The sequence below is a fragment of the Panthera tigris genome, chromosome B4 (genome assembly GCF_018350195.1).
Source record: "Panthera tigris isolate Pti1 chromosome B4, P.tigris_Pti1_mat1.1, whole genome shotgun sequence".
NCBI classification, from domain to species: Eukaryota; Metazoa; Chordata; class Mammalia; order Carnivora; family Felidae; genus Panthera; species Panthera tigris.
In genome coordinates this window covers 140,445,168-140,465,465 of record NC_056666.1, presented here as the reverse complement: position 1 = coordinate 140,465,465, position 20,298 = coordinate 140,445,168, and the positions used below count along the sequence as shown (strand labels likewise).

At 48.5% G+C, this 20,298-nt stretch overlaps 1 protein-coding gene across 8 annotated transcripts in view; it reads right to left on the bottom strand.

The window, feature by feature from the left end:
- PPP6R2 (protein phosphatase 6 regulatory subunit 2) overlaps positions 1-8,102 on the bottom strand; it is an 81,769-nt gene extending 73,667 nt beyond the window's left edge. For all 8 annotated transcript variants that reach the window (XM_042993625.1, XM_042993628.1, XM_042993630.1 and 5 more), the window contains exon 1: positions 7,923-8,102. The gene's annotated coding sequence lies outside the window, so the exon portion shown is untranslated. The remainder of the gene's footprint in view (positions 1-7,922) is intronic.
- Between the last annotated feature and the right edge of the window lie 12,196 nt (positions 8,103-20,298).

Here is a 20,298-nt window from a genome sequence, read left to right as displayed (position 1 = left end):
TTCATCAAAAGACACCATTAAGAAAAAAAATAGGCAAGGAGTGCCTGGCTGGCTCAGTCAGTAGAACATGCAACTCTTGATCCTGGAGGTCATTTTAACTCTTAAAATGAAAAAAAAAAAAAAAAAAAAAAAAAAAAAAAATCCAATGAAGAATGGATTAAAAACCTGACACTTCACCAGAAAAAATATTTAAGTAGCTAATTAGCATATAAAAAGTTGTTCATTGGGGCACTGGGGTAGGTCAGTCCTTTAAGCATCTGACTTGGACTCAGGTCATAATCTCTCGGCTCTCTCTTGTGAGTTCAAGCCCTTCAAACCCGTGTCAGGCTCTCTGCTGACAGCTCAGAGCCTGGAGCCTGCTTTGGATTCTGCTGTGTGTGTGTGTGTGTCTCACTCTCTCTCTGCCCCTCCCCAACTCGTGCTCTGTCAGTCTCAAAAAGAAAAAAAAAAAAAGGTGTTCACCAAAAAACCAAACCAAACCAAAGTTGTTCACCATCATTATTCATCAGAAAAATGCAAATTAGGGGCACCTGGGTGGCTCAGGCAGTTCAGAGGTTAAGCATCCAACTCTGGCTTAGGTCATGATCTAACAGTTGGGTTCAGTTTGTGAGGCTTGGTTTGTGAGTCTGAGTCCCGCATCGGGGCTCTGTGCAGACAGTTCAGAACCTGCTTGGGATATTCTCTCTCTCTCTCTCTCTCTCTCTCTCTCTCTCTCTGCCCTCCCCACTCACACTTTCTAAGTAAACTTTAAAAAAAAAAAACTTAAAGAAAAATACAAATTAAAACCATAGTGAGATATCACTCACTACCAACTGAATAGCTAAAAATAAAAAGACTGACATACATACATACATAAAAGACTGACAACGCCAAGGGCTGGCATAGATGTAGAGAAACTAGAACTCTCATACATTACTGTGGGAGTGGAAAATGGTATCAGTTTGAAAAATAGTTTGCGGTTTTTGAAAAAAGTTCAAAATGTATCTACACTATGACCCTCAGCAGTACCACTCCTAAATATTTACCCCAAAGGAATAATGTACGTCCACAGAAGACATGCATAAGAATCTTCAGTGACTTTAGTCATACTAGCCAAAAAGTAAAAACAACCCAGACACCCATCAACAGGAAAAAAAAAAAACGTAAATTATATTTTCATACAAATGAGTACTACTCAAATGAAAAGCACAAACTACAGATATAGGCATTAAAATCAATAAATCTCAAGGGGCACCCGATTGGCTCGGTCAGTAGAGCATGCGACTCTTGATCTCAGGGTCATGAGTTCAAGCTCCATGTTGGGCATGGAGATTACTTTTTTTCTTTTTTTAATGTTTGTTTATTTTTGAGAGAGAGAGACAAAGTATGAGCAGGGGAGGGGCAGAGAGAGCAGGAGACACAGAACTTGAAGGAGGCTCCAGGCTCTGAGCTGTCAGCACAGAGCCCGATGTGGGGCTCGAACCCACAAACGGTGAGACCATGATCAGAGCCAAAGCCGGACGCTTAACCCATTGAGTCACCCAGGCACCCCGGAGATTACTTTTTAAATAAGTAAAGAAGATCTAAAAACGTTACACTGAGCCAAAGAAGACATACACAAAAAAGCACATATTTTATGATTTCATTTACATGAAGTTTGAGGACCTGCAAAATTAATCTGTAATGACAGAAATCAGAACAATGGTTGCCTCAGGATTTGGGGGTTGGTTGTAGTAACTGAAAAGGGACACAAGGAAACTTTTAGGAGAGATAGAAATGTTCTATATCTTGACATGAGTGATGGACACACTTTCGTGTACACACTTGTGGTGTACACATTTGCTAAAATTCATCAAGCATATTTAAGATCTGTACATTTTACTGGGTATAAAATATTCTTCAATAATTTTTAGTGGTAGAATATTTTTAAAGAAATAAAAAATTGTACATTCTGTGTTAAAAAGAAGAAAGCTGCTTGCTGTCCATGGATGTGACAGGTTTTCTAAGAAGTCAATGGCTGAGGAATGGGGTGAGAATGAGACTAACTTCACGATACCCATTTTGATACCTTCCAGAATTATACTCTGAGTTCAGACTACCCTGTGTATGAACCACAGGAGGTGAGAATGAAAAACACAACCTCTAGAGTCTGACCACCTAGGCTGAGTTCTGGTTCTCACATTTATTTACTGTGACCTTGGGTACATTTCTTAATTTGTGCCTCAATGTTCTCACATAAATGGTAATAGGAATATTGAGAGTAACTATAGGAGCACCTGGGTGGCTCAGTTGGTTGAGTATCCGACTGGATTTCAGCTCAGGTCATGATCCCAAGGTCACAGGCTCGAGCCCCACGTCGGGCTCCACACTGAGCGTGGAGCCTGCTTAGGTTTCTCTCACTTTCCCCCCCCTGCCCACCTCTCTTGCATGCACATGAGTGCTCTCTCTCCAAAATAAAATTTAAAATGTTTAAAGAAAAAAAGATTAGCTATATCATTAAGTTGTTTTAAGAATTAAATGCTGGGGCACCTGGGTGGCTCAGTCAGTTAAACATCCAATTCTAGGTTTCAGCTCAAGTCATGATCTCATGGTGAGATCAAGGCCCGCATCAGACTCAGCACTGTCAGTGGTTAGGATTCAGCCTGCTTGGGATTCTCTCTCTCTGCCCCTCTCCCACTCCACTCATTCTCTCCCTCTCCCTCCCTCTCCCAAGATAAATAGACCAAAAAAACAAACAAAAAAAGAATTAAGTGCTTACTGTGTTAGATGTCAAAATAGAAAATTTAGCACTGGCTTTCACTCTCTGGTTTATAATAAATTCTGTACAAGTCATGTACCTGCTTTCTGTCAAAATGTCTGTTAGATCTCACAAGGATACAAAGATAATAAAACGGTAAAGCACTTTGTTTAAAAAAACAAAAAAGGGGGCGCCTGGGTGGCTCAGTCGGTTGAGCGTCCGACTTCAGCTCAGGTCACGATCTCGCGGTCTGCGAGTTCGAGCCCCGCATCGGGCTCTGGGCTGCCGGCTCAGAGCCTGGAGCCTGCTTCCGATTCTGTGTCTCCCTCTCTCTCTGCCCCTCCCCCATTCATGCTCTGTCTCTCTCTGTCTCAAAAATAAATAAAAACGTTAAAAAAAAAAAAAAAGTTAAAAAACAAAAAACAAAAAACAAAAAAAACAACAACAAAAAAAAGAATTAAATAAGATGGCATAGGTAATGTACTTTAAAATGTGCCTGGGCTTGCTTTCCTAAATAAATAAGGCTTTATTGGAACACATGCATGTGTGCACACAAATATGCCTGGTACGTAATCAGCTACCATTATTTAAAAATTTAAAACAGTATTTTGAAAGTCAGCCTTTTCCTTAACCTAAAGAAAAAGTAGGGGGAGGGGCTTTAGTCAGTCTGTCTGGGGTATAAATCCTGAGTCAATCACCTACTTTGTTGTATACCAGTTTTCTCATCTGTAAAATAGGAAATAATAGTTTCTATACCCTTGAATTCTTGTGAAGATTAAATAGTTCATTCACATAAAGCATTTCAAGCAGCAGCACACAATAAACGATCAGTACGTTCTGCTGTGCGTGTGTAAAAAAACTGCCATTACCAAGGTTTTAAACATTACCCCTGTGCTGAGGTCCTATATGCCTGCAGCCTGACCTCTCCTCTGGGCTCCAGATTCTTCTGCGAGATACCTTCGTGCCAATGACCCTTGGATAAGTCAGACATCGCCCACTACTTAAAGCCAAGAGAAAGCCTTACTTTCTACATCTAACCTACCATTAAGGCCCTGCACCTGCCACCACCCCATCCTGCTTCCCCATCTCAGCTGACAATGCCACAGTCCCATCAAGAAGCCCAGACCTCACCTTGGGCCCTCTCCCCCACACCCTCTTCTCATCTGGCAGGAAGTCCTAACAGCTCTGCCTCCCAAACATCTCCCTAAGTCGACCCCTGAGGTCTAACTGCAACTACACCACTCCCACCACCTCATCTCGCCCCCTCTCTTGCACGTCCTGCCTCTGTGACGACGGCCCTTCCCAACTTAACGTCCATCCCGGTCCCCCTCACTCACAACTCAGGCACACACCGGCCAAGAACAGATGATTGCAAGGCCCACGCGGTACCCTGTGCTCCTATCTCCCCCTTACCCCAGCCACACATTAGTCTTATCTAGGTTCCTAGAGAAGACCCACTGCAAGGCCACTGCACGTGCTGTCCCCTCAACCTGGAACGCTCTGTCCCCCCACTCTGCGGGGCTTGAACGCACAGCCCCGAGAGCAAGACGTGAGCTGAGATCCAGAATCTCGCACTAAACCAACTGAGCACCCAGGCGCCTGTCCCCCACTCTTCTCATAGCTGACTGCTTCTCACCTTCCAGAGCTTAGCTGACATGACTTAGGGTGGCCAAAATGGAAGAGAAACCAGAAAGGAAGGAACATGGAGAAGTAAACAGCTGAAGAGTGTCAGTGATGGCCCCAGCACTGAAAGGCCAAAGGCATGGCAGGGAGTGGCAACAGGGGCAGGTGACAGGCGGGGCTGGAGAAGGCCACAGGGACAAGACAGGTGGGTACAGTGACGAAATGGGGGAGAGGTGAAGTGAGAGGCAGGGACTGAACAGAAATGACAGAGAGGGTGAGCTGGGGGTGACAGGGCACTGTTTCAGTGGTGAACTGAGAGCAGTGAGTGACTAGTGGGTGGACAAGGTAAACAGGTGTCAAGGCCACGAAGTGGCAGGTGGAGGTGTGTAGGAGACACCATAGCAAGGTCAGGAAGCCACTGAAGAGGGCCAACAAGGTGCATGGTGAAGGCAGAGATGATGGAGATGGAGGAAGAAAGGAGGCAGTGAACGGTAAGGAGACAGGCCAGGGAAGGTGACAGGTTCATGGAGCGCTGAAGCTACAACAGTGATAGAAAGAGGGGATGCTGACAGGAGGAGTGAGGGAACAGGGGACTGATTACAGTGGGCACTGGGGAGGGGAGTCCCAAAGCAACAGGCAGAGAGGGGACAGGCAGAGAGGGGGGACGGGTGGGAGGGACAGGCGGGGGGTGGGGCAGGCTGGGGGGAAGCAGGCAGGTGGGGAGCAGGCAGAGAGGGGGACAGGCAGAGGGGGGAGCAGGCGGGGGGGACAGGCAGAGGGGGGACAGGCAGAGGAAGGATAGGCAGAGGGGAGCAGGCAGAGGAGGGAGCAGGCAGGGGGCATAGGCAGAGGAGAGATAGGCAGAGGGGGAGCAGGTGGGGGGAAGCAGGCAGTGGTGGGGGAAGCAAGCAGAGGATGGGAGTAGGAGGTGGGGAGACAGGCAGAGGAGGGATAGGCAGAGGAGGGACAAGGCAGAGAGGGAGCCAGTGGGGGGGGGGGGCGGGCAGAGGAGGGAGCAGGCAGAGGGAGGGAGGGGGGAACAGGTGGGGGGAGCAGGTGGGGAGGAGGGAGTGGGCAGCGGGAGGGAGGGGGGAGCAAATGGGGGAAGCAGGTGAGGGGGAAGCAGGAGGGGGAAGCAGGCGGGGTGGGGGCAGGCGGGGGGGGGGGAAGCAGGTGGGGGGGAGAGCAGGCAGAGGGGGGAGCAGGCAGAGGTGGGGAGCAAATGGGGGGGGAAGCAGGTGGGGGAAGTAGGTGGGGAGGAGAAAGCAGGCAGAGGAAAGGAGGAGGGAGCAAATGGGGGGAGCAAGTGAGGGGGAGCAGGTAGGGGGAGCAGGTGGGGAGGAGGAAGCAGGCAGAGGGAGGGGGGAGCAAATGGGGGAGCAGGTCAGGGGGAAGCAGGTGGGGGGAGTAGGTGGGGAGGAGGGAGCAGGCAGAGGGAGGGAGGGGGGAGCAAGCAGGGAGGAGCAGGCCAGGGGGTAGGGGGGAGCAGGCAAAGGTGGGGAGCAGGCAGAGGAGGGGGAAGCAGGAGGGGGGAAGCAGGAGGGGGGAAGCAGGAGGGGGAAGCAGGTGGGGGCAGGCGGGGGGGGGGAGAGCAGGCAGAGGGGGGAGCAGGCAGAGGTGGGGAGCAGGCAGAGGGAGGGAGGGGGGAGTAAATGGGGGGAGCAGGTGGGGGGAGCAGGTGGGGAGGAGGGAGCAGGCAGAGGGAGGGAGGGGGGAGCAAACGGGGGGGGGAAGCTGGTGGGGGAAGCAGGTGGGGAGGAGGGAGCAGGCAGAGGGAGGGAGGGGGGAGCAAACGGGGGGGGGAGCAGGTGGGGGAAGCAGGTGGGGAGAAGGGAGCAGGCAGAGGAAGGGAGGGGGGAACAGGTGGGGGGAGCAGGTGGGGAGGAGGGAGCAAATGGGGGAAGCAGGTGAGGGGGAAGCAGGAGGGGGAAGCAGGTGGGGTGGGGGCAGGTGGGGGGGGAGAGCAGGCAGAGGGGGGAGCAGGCAGAGGGGGGGAGCAGGCAGAGGGAGGGAGGGGGAGCAAACGGGGGGGGGAGCAGGTGGGGGAAGCAGGTGGGGAGGAGGGAGCAGGCAGAGGGAGGAAGGGGGAGCAAGCAGGGGGGGAGCAGGTGGGGGGGTGGGGGGGACAGGCAGGGGGGGAGCCGGCAGAGGGAGGGGGAAGCAGGAGGGGGAAGCAGGCGGGGTGGGGGCAGGTGGGGGGGGAGAGCAGGCAGAGGGGGAGCAGGCAGAGGGGGGGAGCAGGCAGAGGGAGGGAGGGGGAGCAAACGGGGGGGGGGAGCAGGTGGGGGAAGCAGGTGGGGAGGAGGGAGCAGGCAGAGGGAGGAAGGGGGAGCAAGCAGGGGGGGAGCAGGTGGGGGGGGTGGGGGGGACAGGCAGGGGGGGAGCCGGCAGAGGGAGGGGGAAGCAGGAGGGGGAAGCAGGCGGGGTGGGGGCAGGTGGGGGGGGAGAGCAGGCAGAGGGGGGAGCAGGCAGAGGGGGGGAGCAGGCAGAGGGAGGGAGGGGGAGCAAACGGGGGGGGGGAGCAGGTGGGGGAAGCAGGTGGGGAGGAGGGAGCAGGCAGAGGGAGGAAGGGGGAGCAAGCAGGGGGGGAGCAGGTGGGGGGGTGGGGGGGACAGGCAGGGGGGGAGCCGGCAGAGGGAGGGGGAAGCAGGCGGGGTGGGGGCAGGTGGGGGGGGAGAGCAGGCAGAGGGGGGAGCAGGCAGAGGGGTGGCAGCAGGTGGGGAGGGGGGCACTAAGAAACAGGTCAGGGCACTGATGGTAAGGGTCCCTACTGAAGGGAAGAGAGGAGGAGCAGTGAGGAGGTGGGTGGGACGCCGACAGGACTGACAGGGGACCTTGACAGGCAGGCACGGGGTAGACACTGATGGGGGGGATGCTTCCTTGGGGGGGGGCACTGACGTGGGGGACACTGGCAGCAGAGGGGAGGGCACTGACGGAGGGGACTAGGGACAGGAAGGAGGAACTGACAGACGAGGAGCGCGCTTGGGGGGGGGGGGGCACTGATACAGGGGCCACTGACTGGGAGGGCACCAAGAATGGGGGTGGAGGTGGACAGCGCCTGGGGGGAAAAATGAGGGGAGGGGAGAAAAGAGGTGGGGGGAGTGACAGGGAGTGACCACTGATGGAGGGACACTGTTGTGGGGAACACTGACGAGGGAGGACACTGACAGGGGAACACTGAACGGGGGGGGGGACACTGGCAGGGGGACACTGTTGGGGGGACACTGACGGAGGACACTGACAGGGAGACAGTATAGGGGGAGGGACACTGACGGGGACACTGTCGTGGGGGACAGTGTCGGGAGGGACACCTGACAGGGGGACACTGTCGTGGGGGTCACTGACGGGGGGGAACACTGACAGGGGGGACACTGTCGTGGGGGCACTGACGGGGGGGGGGGGAGACACTGACAGGGTGCGCACGGCCGTGAGTGGACACTGACGGAGGCGGACACTGACGGGGTGGACAGACGCGGGTGCACTAACAGAGGGGTGGCCACTGGCGGGTGAGCACTCGGGGTGGACACCTCAAGGGGCACCGGCAGGCGCGGGCACGGCGGGGTCGGCGGGCGGCCGCACTCACCTGCCCCGCGGGCCGGGCGTCGCGGCGGCTCCTCGGAGGCCCGGGTAGAGGCCAGGGCGCTGGCGGAGGCGTAGCCCGGGCGACCTGGGGCTAGCCGCACGCACATGGGCCCGGCCGGGCGCGGCGCCCACGGACACGGCGCCCACGGACACGGCGCGGGCCGGCCGGCGGCTCGGGACCGGCTCGGGCCGCGGGCGGCGCTCGGGTCGCTCCAAAATGGCGGCAGCGGCGGGAGCGCGCGCGCACGCCGGGGGCGGTGCCTGGCGCGGAGGGGTGCGCGTGCGCGCCGGGGCGGGGCGGCGGGCGGAGCCGCGCTCGTGGGCGGGGCTGTGTTGTGGGAGGAGGCGGGGCCGCGCGCTCGCCACGAAGCGCCGGCTAGCTCGAGCGCGGGGGTTGGACCGCCTTGGAGCGCGGTGGGGTGGCGAGCGGCCTTCTTTCACTTTTCCCTCCGGGGTGCTACTGAATAATGATGCGAATATACAAGCGTAATTAACTTGCTTCGGGGTAATGCACTTGCGGTAATGAATTTGCTAATGCCATGTCAGCAACAGAGCAACCCCTCCAGATGCCCGAAATGATTTGAGGGTCACATACCCGGGGCAGGGGTCTCCCTGTTTCCTGCAGGCCTTCCTCTCTGCTCGAAGGTCTTTCCCACTGGGTGTTTCCTGAACCCCTCAACATGTGGGGTGGGCACGGCCAAAGCGAGAGTGAGCAGTGGTCAGCCGTCTGTACCCCGTGCCGAGGTCCCCTCTCCGTCCTGAGCAGCAGCCACCAGACTTATTCTTTTTTCCAGAGGCAATGTTTTGCACATTGGAATATGTGCAAATTAAATTTTTTTGGATTTGTTTAATCCAATCAAACTAATCTCTAAAACGAAAATTATTATTTCAGGTGTCAGGAATATCCAGCTTGCCAGATACAGCTGCACACCCTCCAAACTCACCGAGGCCGTCCGACAGTGCATCCGAGCCCTTGCTATGCTAAACGTTATCAGTAGACGGCGCAAGAGAGACGCTGCGCTCTGGGGGAAGGGGTTTTTGGTCTGGGGCTTGCTCTGCGGTTGCAGGCACTGCTTCCCCAGTTGCCTGTCTTCCCGGCATCCAGGTCCGCGGCCCGCAGCTCAGTACCCCTTTGGGTTACTTTATAGCAGATGTCTCTAGTGAGACGTCTGCCCCTGAACACTTTTCCCCAGCATTCTGCGGTGCAGATATCTGGCAAGTTCTGTAGGGTGAGCTTCCAGGAATTGGAGGTTAAAAAAAAAGCATCGGCCTTACAATTGAGAAAAGAAACGCCCTTCAAGCCCTGCCTATGAAGGCCCCTTACAACCAAAGCTGGAGGTGCAATGGATTGAGCAGCAGAATGGGGGGCTCAGGGCCAAGGGGCCTAATGCCAGAGATGTTTCCGCTGATTTTCCCACTATGAAAGCGCCTGCAACCCTCTACCTGATCTTGTTCTTCCTGTGCTCAGGCCAGAGTACCTGAGGTCTGCCTGGGCCCTTCTCTTAGATTCCACACTGGGTTTATCAGCAAATGCCTCCACTTTTAAATATGGCCAGTTCTCCACAACCACACCTGGTCCAAGACCAGTTTCTCCTACCTGACTGACAACAGCAGCCCCCCATGGATTCCCTGCTTCTATTTTGGCATTTTTGCTAGAGGCCAGCTTACATCAGCCTAACACCTAGAGGGATCAAATGGAAACAAGTCCATCACACCCCTCTCCCAGGGGCTTCCAGCTCACACAAGGAGAAAGCCTCGTCCTTGCTGTGGCTCACAAGGTCCTACGGGATCTGATCCCATCTCCCCTACTCTACCCGTGTTTATTTGCTTCTAATTACGATAACCTCCTGCCATAGCCCACTTGCACATGTCCTTCCTCTAGTGACAGCTGTGCCTACTAACTTCCCTCCTAGATCTTACTCATTCAGCCCCTTCTCAGTGAGGGCTTCCCTGACCTATTTCACAGCTGAAGCCTGCATGCACACGTGCACACTTCAAAGCCTCTTTCCCCTGTTGTTTTTTTCCGCCTTGTATCAACAGTCATGGTCCAATAACCGGACGGAAACCACACAATGACTTCAACAGAGAAAGCTTGGTATAAAATTATTGATAGCAAGGGATTATCATAAAAGAGTAAAGAGGACTCCATATTCAAGAAAGGACATAACTTGAAGGGGGTCCCCTCCCGAAGGTGGGAATTCATTCTGTGTGGGTGGGGTGTGTGGCCGCAGCCTGGTGGGTAACAGAGACGTTCCTGGGTTGCCCAGGGATAGAGCTGATATAAGCATTGCAAATGAGCACAGGCCCGTTCCCAACCGTCACTGTATCTATGCTTGGCTTCATTCATCACTCCTCAAATTGTGCCATTGTCCCTTTGAGCATTCTCTCATGCTCTTACATTAAAGCTAAATAATAAAGTTAGGCTCTGAAAACTTGTATATTTAAAAGAATGGAAAGGAGAAAGAAGAAAATGATTAGTATATGCAAATAAACACTGTAACAGTCAAAGAGAAAATACGTAAAGTTACCACGAGCCCTGTTTCTGTAATTGCTTACAAGACATGGTTGACATGTATGTCTGTTCAACAGACTTCTCTTCTAAACTGCCTTATGGTGTATACAACACAGCTAAAACAGAGCCAAGCTGATTTCCGTATTTCTGACACAGAAGGATCAACTAAAGTAACTTCTATCAGTAAGAACACCAAATGCAAAATTATTCACCAATAAATTGGACAAGGTAAAACTGGTATAAAATGAGTGCTGCCTAGGGACGCTCAGCTGGCTCACTCGGTAGAATCTCAGGGTTGTGAGTTCAAGCCCCACGTTGGGTGTAGAGATTACTTAAAAATAAACTCTTAGGGCACCCGGGTGGCTCGGTTGAGCGTCTGACTCTTGATTTTGGCTCAAGTCGTGATCCCAGGGGCGTGAGATCAAGCCCCACATCAGGCTCTGCACTCTCAGCTGCTTGGGATTCTCTCTCTCTCTCTCTCTCTCTCTCTGCTCCTCCCCAACTCACACTGTCTCTCCCTCAAAATGAATAAGGAAAAGAAAAGAAAAAAGAAAAGAAAAGAAAAAGAATATCCATTACTGACAGATCTGCCTTATCAGAAATACTAAAGGGAGTTCTTCAAGCTGAATGGACATGACATAAGATGATCACTCAAATCAACAGGAATGAAGAACCAAGTTGAGCAGCAAGTAAAAAGTGTTACCTACCAAGATCGATGGGGCTTATCCCATTGGAATGCAAAGTTGGTTTAGCAACAAAACTCAGTCAATGCCATGCACACTATTGAGAGAACAGAGGACAAAACTCACAGGATGGTCACAATAGCTGCAGAAAAGGCATTTGACTAAAGTTGATACCAATCATAATAAATACTCTGAACCAACTAGGGATGGATAGGCAACTCCTCAAGTTCATCAAATACATGCGGAAAAATCTATAATATCAAACTTAATGGTGAAATGTTTACCAGTCTTCCACTAAGACTGAAAACAAGACAAGATTGTCTGCTTTTGCCACTTCAATTCTACCTTCTAGGACTGCATGTTGGGAGCTTGGAAGTTACCATTCATCCTAACAGGTAAAAAGCTAAACAGAATGAAAAAGCAGCTCTTCTCGGGTCTCTAAGAGAAGGGGGACACAGCAAAGCCCTGCTCCTGAGATGACAGAGAACAGATAAATCCCAGCCATCGTGGCCCAGAGTGAACAGTCACAAACGGGAGCCGCCACGGGAGCTGTGACCGATGGATCTCCGGAGGCTCGGCGCGCACAACTCAGAGTTCAAAACCTCGGGAGATCCAGTCATCGGGGTCCCACCACATGGTGGGGTTTATCCCCGGGACCTTGGCCAGGTTCCCACAGTAAACACCTGAGAAAAGGCCCCTGACGCTTCCTGCAGGGGAGGGAAAAGAGCCCTTTGGTCGTTCTGCTCACCAAGGCCTGACCTCAAGGAAAACGACTTAACCGGAACCTCACTTTCCTCAGGGAAGGGAAATACCCACCTCCAGCCCCTCTGGACACCTGTCCCAGCTAAAAGGACAGGAAAACAAACAAACAAAACCCGAGGAGCACCCACAGTCCAGAGGCACAGGCTCACTGAAGACTGAGGCCTAATCACAGGACTAGAATTCTTCCTCTCCCCCCACACCTCACCACCACGTTACTAAAAGCCGACTTGACCCAGCACATCATGTCTGCCTATCAAGAAAAATTTCCAAGGCAAATTACACGATCCAAAGGCAAAAAACACAATTTGAAGAGACAGAAGCAGACGTGGCAGGGATGTTGGGACGGTCAGAGGGAGACCATGAAACACTGTGACCAATACACTAAGGGCTCTAATAGGTAAAGTCGGCCGCGTGCAGGAGCGGGTGGGCCGTGTAAGCGGAGCGATGGGAGTCCCGAGAAAGAACAACAACAAATGCCAGAGAAAGCACACTGTGGCGGGAGTGGAGAATACCTCTTGTGGTCCTACCAGACTGGACACGGCCGAGCAAAGAATCTCTGGGCTAGAGCATGTGTCAGAAGCATCCTTGAAAACCGAAAAACAAAGAGAAAGACTACACAAAACAGAACATCCAAGGGCTACGGGACAACCACAAAAGGTATAGCATACATGGAATGGGACACTGGAAGGAGAAGGGACACTGAGGAACAGAAGAAATATTTGAAATGATTCTACATTGTACTAAAGGTTCTAGCTAGTCAATAAGGCAAGAAAAAAAAATAAACGCAGATTAGAAAGGAGGAAGCAAAATCATTTTTATTCACAGAAGATATGATTATCTGCTTAAAAATCATAAGGAGGGGGCGCCCGGGTGGCTCAGTCATAAGCGTCCAACTTTGGCTCAGGTCATGATCTCACGGTTTGTGGGTTTGAGTCATGCATCAGGCTCTGTGCTGTCAGCACCACTGAGCCCACTTGAGATTCTTTCTCTCTTCCTCTCTCTCTGCCCTTCCCCACTTGTGCATGCACACGCTCTCTCTCTCCCTCTCTGCCTCAAAAATGAATAAACTTAAAAAAAAAAATAAGGAGGGCCGCCTGGGTGGCTCAGTCAGTCAAGCGTCCAACTCCTGATTTCAGTTCAGGTCATGATCTCACAGTTCCTGGGATCAAGCCCCGCCTCAGGCTCTGTGCTGACAGCTCAGAACCTGCTTGGGATTCTCTCTCCCTCTCTCTCTGCCCCTTCCCCACTCTCACACTCTCTCTTGCTCTTGCTCTCTCTCTCTCAAAATCGATAAATAAAAAAAACTTTAAAAAACAAAAATCATGAGGAATCTACAAAAAGAACCACCCTGCTAGAAATAATAAGCTAGTTTAACAAGGTCAGAGGATACAATATCAATGTATAAGTAACAGTTATATTTCTATATACCAGCAACAAGAAATCTGAAAATTTTTAAGAAAAAACTCCATTCACAGGAGAAGTGGATGGGGAATGGGTGAACTAGATGATGGGGATTAAGAGCAGGGGTGCCTGGGTGGCTCAGTCGGTTGGGTGTCTGACTTCGGCTTGGGTCACGATCTCGCAGCTTGTGGGTTCGAGCCCCGCGTTGGGCTCTGTGCTGACAGCTCGGAGCCTGGAGCCTGCTTCGGATTCTGTGTCTTCTCCCTCTCTCTCTACCCCTCCCCTGCTTGCACTCTCTCTCTCTCTCTCTCTCTCAAAAAGTAAATAAACATTAAAAAAAAAAAAGCAATATGATTTATACTGAACACCCATTTTCTTTCTGGGTGTCTGGAATTTGGGCAGGCACCAGATGGAGACTGCCTATCTGACCAGCCCTGTCATGAATGGTGCCTCTCTCCCTAAAGATATATCCACTGAAAACCTGTCACTGTGATCTGTGGAAATAGGGTCTTTGCAGATGTAATGAAGTTAAGAATCTTGAGATAGATCATCCTTGCTTCAAGATGGGGGTGTGTGTCCTAAATCCAATGACGAGTGTCCTTCTCAGGGAAAGAGAGAAGACACAGAGGACAAAGTGATATAAAGACAGAGATTAGCTTGATACATCTACAAGCCAATCAGATTTGCACGTAGCAATCGGCAGTTAGCAGAGAGGCCTGGAACACACTCTTTCTCACAGTCTCCAGAAGGAACCAAACCAGCTGACACGTTGATTTCTGACTTCTGCCTACCAAAATGTAAGACAATAAATTTCTGTTGTTTAAAGCCACCTAGTTTGTATCAATTTGTTACAGCAGCCTTAGAAAAGAAATATAAACTCCAGATAAGAGGATAAAAGTCTCTAATGAGCTTCCCTGGTTGCCAACATTTCACACACTCTTGTCACCGCTCATGGAGACAATTAAATGCCTCTTGTGTGACTACACTGAGAGAGGGCCCTGGAAGCTGGAGGCTGGTCTCCCCCAAACTTTTCCCCAAGGGCCTTTTCTCTTTGCTGATTTTATTTTGTATCCCTTTACTACCATAATGATATAATGTAACAATATAGAATGACTATGTGCTGAATCCTATGAGCCCTCCTCGAAATTGTCAAACCTGGTGTGTTTCTGCAATTCACAACCAATAAAAACATTGCTAAGGGGGCCTGGCTGGCTCAGTCAGTTAAGCATCTGGCTCTTGATTCAGCTCGGGTCATGATCTCACGTTTCCTAGGATCAAGCCTTACTCTGGGCTCCATACTGACAATGCGAAGCCTGCTTAGGATTCTCTCTCTCTCCTCTCTCTCTCTCTGCCCCTCCCTCCCTTTCAAAATAAATAAATAACCTTAAAAAATTGCTAAAATAAGTTAAAGAAGACCTGAATAAATGGAATGACGTGTCATGGCCATGTCATGGTTAGAAGACTAATATTAAGATGCCAGTTCTCCCCAAACTGATCTATAGGTTCAATGCAATACCTGGGAAAATTTCAGCAGGTGGTTTTGTTTTGTTTTGTTTTGTTGTTTTTCTTTTTTTGTATAAATTGACAAGCTAATACTAAAATTTATGTAGAAATGCAAAGGATCAAGATAACCAAAACAATTTTGAAAAAGAACAAAGTTGAACAACTTACACTACTATTTTTAACTATAAAGCTAAAATAGTCAAGAAAGTATAGAACTGGCATGAGGATAGGCATATAGATCAATGGAACAGAATAGAAAGTCAAAAAATAAACTCTCACAAATGTGATCTTTCATTAAGTCAATTCAATAGGGAAGCAATATCTTTTTAACAAATGATCACGGAAACAGTGGTTATTATAAGCCAAAAAAAGTGGGGGGCAATGGGGTCTCAGCTGCTTGAGTGTCCGACTTCGGCTTATGTCATGATCTCACAGTTTGTGAGTTCAAGCCCTATATCCGACTTGCTGCTGTCATCCTGTCAGCACGGAGCCCCCTTCTTGGATCCTCTGTTCCCCTCTCTCCTTGCCCCTCCCTCACTCATACTCTCTCTCTCTCTCTCTCTCTCTCTCTCAAAAAATAAATAAAACTTTTTTTAAAAAAGTTAAATCCTTACTTTACCCATACACAAAAATTAATGAATCACAGACCTCAATGTGAGAGCTGAAATACTTTTAGAAGAAACATAGGAGAAACTATTTGGGTAAGGACCTTGGATTAAGAAAAGATTTCTTTGGGGTGCCTGGGTGGCCCAGTTGGTTGAGTGTCTGACTTCGGCTCAGGTTATGATATCATGGTTCATGAGTTCCAGCCCCGCATCGGGCTGTGTGCTGACAGCTCAGAGCCTGGAACCTGCTTCGGATTCTGTGTCTCTGTCTCTCTCTGCCCCTCCCCTGCTTATGCTCTGTCTCTCTGTTCAAAAATAAATAAAAATTAAAACAAAATTTATATATATGTATATACATATATGTATTTTTTTTAATTTACATCCAAATTAGTTAGCATACAGTGCAGCAATGATTTCAGGAGTAGATTCCTTAATGCCCCTTACCCATTTAGCCCATCCCCCCTCCCACACCCCCACCAGTAACCCTCTGTTTGTTCTCCATATTTATGAGTCTCTTATGCTTTGTCCCCCTCCCTGTATTTATATTATTTTTGTTTCCCTTCCCTTATGTTCATCTGTTTTGTCCCTTAAAGTCCTCATAGGAGTGAAGTCATATGATTTTTGTCTTTCTTGGACTAATTTCATTAGCATAATACCCTCCAGTTCTATCCACGTAGTTGCAAATGGCAAGATTTCATTCTTTTTGATTGCCGAGTAATACTCCATTGTATATACATACCACATCTTCTTTATCCATTCATCCATCGATGGACATGTGGGCTCTTTCCATACTTTGGCCACTGTTGATAGCGCTGCTATAATCATGGAGGTGCATGTGCCCCTTCGAAACAGCACACCTGTATCCCTTGGATAAATACCCTGTAGTGCAATTGCTGGGTCATAGGGTAGTTCTATTTTTAATTTTTTGAGAAACCTCCATATTGTTCTCCAGAGTAGCTGCACCAGCTTGCATTCCCAAAAACAACTTTTTTTTTTTTAAAGAAAAGATTTCTTAGCTGTGACACCAAAAACATGACATGGGAAAGAAAAGAACTGATGAGTTAGACTTTATCAAAATTAAAAATCTCTTCTCTTCGAATGATTCTACTAAGAAAAATAAACAACAAGCCACAATAATTTCAAGCCATATATCTCATAAAGGACTCGATTCCAGAACATATATATCTATATACTTTTTAAGTTTATTTATATTTTTAGTAATCTCTACACCCAATGTGGGGCTTGAACTCACAACCCTGAGGTCAAGAGTCACATGCTCTTCTGACTGAGTCAGCCAGGCGCCCCTCAGAATATATATTTTTAAAAACTCTTACAACCCTGTGATAAGAAGACAACCCAATCTAAAAATAGGCATAAGATTTAGGGGGGCCTGGGTGGCTCAGTTGGTTGAGTGTTGTATAATCACTTGGGAAAGCAGTTTGACAGTTTCTTTAAAAGTTAAACATAGCCATACAGCCCAATATTTTCCCTTCTAGGCATTTACCTAAGGGCGTGTCCACACAAAGATTTTTACACAAATGCACACAGTAGCATTACTTACAACAGGCAAAAATGGGAAATAATCCAAATGTCCATCAATTGTTGAGTGGACTGAAAGATGCCATATATCCAGATAATGGAATACTATTCATAAGAAGGAACAAACTGCTGATACAGGCAACAACATGGATAAACCCCAAAAATATGATGTTAAGTGCAAGAAACCAGACAGAAAAGACTACATATTATATGGATTAGTTTGTCATTGCTGCTGCAACAAATCGCCACAAACTTAGTGGCTTAAAACCACACATATTTATTATCTTACAGTTCTGGAAGTCAGAAACTTGAAATGAGACTGAAATGAGGCTTAAATCAAGGTGTCAGCAGTACTGTGTTCCTTCTGGAGGCTCTAGGGGAGAATCTGTTTCCTTGAATGTTTCAGCTTCTAGAAGCTGCCTACATTCCTTGACTCATGGTCCCTTCCTCTGTCTTTTTTGTTGTTGTTGTTGTTGATTTATTTACTTTTGAGAGAAAGAGAGAGAGCACGTGAGAGGGAGACAGAGAATCCAAAGCAGGGCCCAAGCTGTCAGTGCAGGGCCCAATGCAGGGCTCGAACTCATGAACTATGAGATCATGACCTGAGCCGAAGTCAGTGGCTTAACTGACTGAGCCACCTTGGTGCCCCTACCTTCTTCTATCTTTAAAGCCAGCAGTGAGGCATTTTCCAATTTCTCTCTCTCATCACATTGCCTTCTCTGACTCAGATCCTCTTGCTTCTCTTAAAAGGACTCTTACAGGGGTGCCTGGGTGGCTCAGTCGGTTAAGCGTCCGACTTCAGCTCAGGTCATGATCTCACAATCTGTGAGCTCCAGCCCCGCATTGGGCTCTGTGCTGACAACCTGGAGCCCAGAGCCTGCCTTGGATTCTGTGTCTCCTTCCCTCTCTGCCCCTCCCCTGCTCATGCTCTGTCTCTCTCTGTCTCAAAAATAAATAAAAACATCAAAAAAAATTTTTTAATAAAAAAATAAAAGGACTCTTACAATGGGTCCACTTAGGTAATCCAGGACAACCTCCCTATCTCAAGATCCTTAATTAATTTTTTAAAGGTTTATTTATTTTTGAGAGACAGGGAGAGAGAGAGACAGAGAGAGAGAGACAGAGAGAGAGAGAGAGACAGAGAGAGCGCATGCGCGCACAAGTGGGGGAGGAACAGAGAGGGAGGATCGGAAACAGGCTCCAGGCTCTGAGCTGTCAGCACAGAGCCCAACAGGGGGCTCGAACCCAGGAACCGCAAGATCATGACCTGAGCCACAGTTGGTTGCTCAACCGACTGAGCCACCCAGGCACCCCTCAAGATCCTTAATTTAAACACACTTGGAGAGTCCCTTCTACCTCATGTAAGGCAAAATATTCACAGGTCCCAAGGGTTAGAATATGAACATCTTTGAGGGTAACTATTCAGCCTGCTACATGGTATGTTGCGTTTATATAGAAATTTTGAGAAAAGGTCAATTTGCAGAGAAAAAATGCAGATCAGTAGGTACCTGGACCTCTGGACCTGAAGAGCGAGTGGGGATTGGCTGTGAACTGGCACAGAGGAACTTTTTTGAAGTACCATATTTCATTGATTGTAAAATACACATTTTGGGGGGCACCTGGGTGGCTCAGTTGGTTCAGCGTCTGACTTTGGCTCAGGTCATGATCTCGAGGTTCGTGGGTTTAAGCCCCACATCGGGCTCACTGATTCCAGTGCAGAGCCCGCTTGGGGTACTCTGTCCCCTTCCCTCTCCCCCTCCCCTGCTTGCATTCTCTCTCTCTCTCAAAAATAAACATTTTAAAAAATGCACTTTTTTTCACAATATAACACCTAAAATCAAAATACATCTTACAATTGATGACAGGCAATAAGCACATGAAAAAAATGCTCAACACCATTATCAGAGACATTCAAATTAAAACCACAGTTAGATATCACTACCCACCCACTAGACTGACTAAAACTTAGAAGACTGATAATATCAGATGTTGGCAAGGATATGCACCAAACAGGAAGACATTGTTGTTGAATTTTAAAAATATATGGTTGATTTTGGAAAAGTTCTGGCTGTTTCTTTAAAAAGGTAAACAGGGGCACCTGGGTTGAGCTTCTGACGCTTGATTTTGGTTCTGGTCATGATCCCAGTATGGTGGGATCAAGTCCCGCATCGGGGGTTGTGCTGAGCATGAAGGCTGATTGAGATTCTCTCTCTCTCCCTCTGCTTCTTTCTCCCATGCTCTTCCTCTCTCTAAAAATTAACAACGAAAAGGTAAATAAAAATCTTTGTGACTATGCTATGACTTAGCAATTCAGTTCCTAGGTATTCAGCTGGGAGAAATGAAAATGTACTTCCACAAAATATCTTGTACAGGGATCTTCACAGCAGTTTCATTTATCACAACCCAAAACTGGAAAGAGACCGGCTGTCCATCAGCAGGATAATGAATAAACAAACTGTGGCATATTCACAAAATAGAAGCATACACAGCAGTAAGAAGGGGTGAGCTCATGAAATATACCACAAAATTGATGAATCTCAAAAACATGGTGAGCAAAGGAAGCCAGACACACAAAATTTCATACTGTATGATTCCATTTTTATGAAGTTCTAGAACAGGGTCACTCATGGTGCAAAGAATCAGAATAATGGAGAGTGGTTGTTCAGAGTGACTGGAAAGAGGCATGCGGGAACTGAGGTGATGGTAATGTTCCTTCCATATCTCGCTAGTTCTTTGGGTTACTGGTTCTGCCCATCTAAGATTCATGTATTTCATTATATATAAATTTTCCCCCCCAAAAAGAAAAAAAACCCTAAAGATTACTAGTTAATAATACACATACTGAAGTATTTAGGGGTGAAAGCATTGATGTCTATAACTGTCTTTTAAAAGTAAAAATATGGGGCACCTGGTGGCTCAGTCGGTTAAGCGTCTGACTTCGGCTCAGGTCATGATCTCATGGTTCATGAGTTCAAGTCCCACGTAGGGCTTTGTGCTGACAGCTCAGAGCCTAGAGCCTGCTTCAGATTCTGTGTCTCCCTCTCTCTCTCTGTTCCTCCTCTGCTTGCACTCTCTCTCTCTCAAAAAGTAAATAAGGATTAAAAAAAATTTTTAATAAATAAATAAAAGTAAAAATAAGATGCATTGATGGATGGGGACAGGAAAGGACAAATGTAGATATAGGATAAAACGGATATAAGAAAATATTAACTATTGATGTAGATTCTAGGTTGCAGGTAAAAGGATGGTCTTTGTACAGTTCATCTATCTTTTATGTATTTTTGAATATCTCATAATAGAATGTTTGAAAACATTTGATTGCACATCACTGTGTAAATAGTAGTTTATCTTGGTGACTTATAAAATAGCATC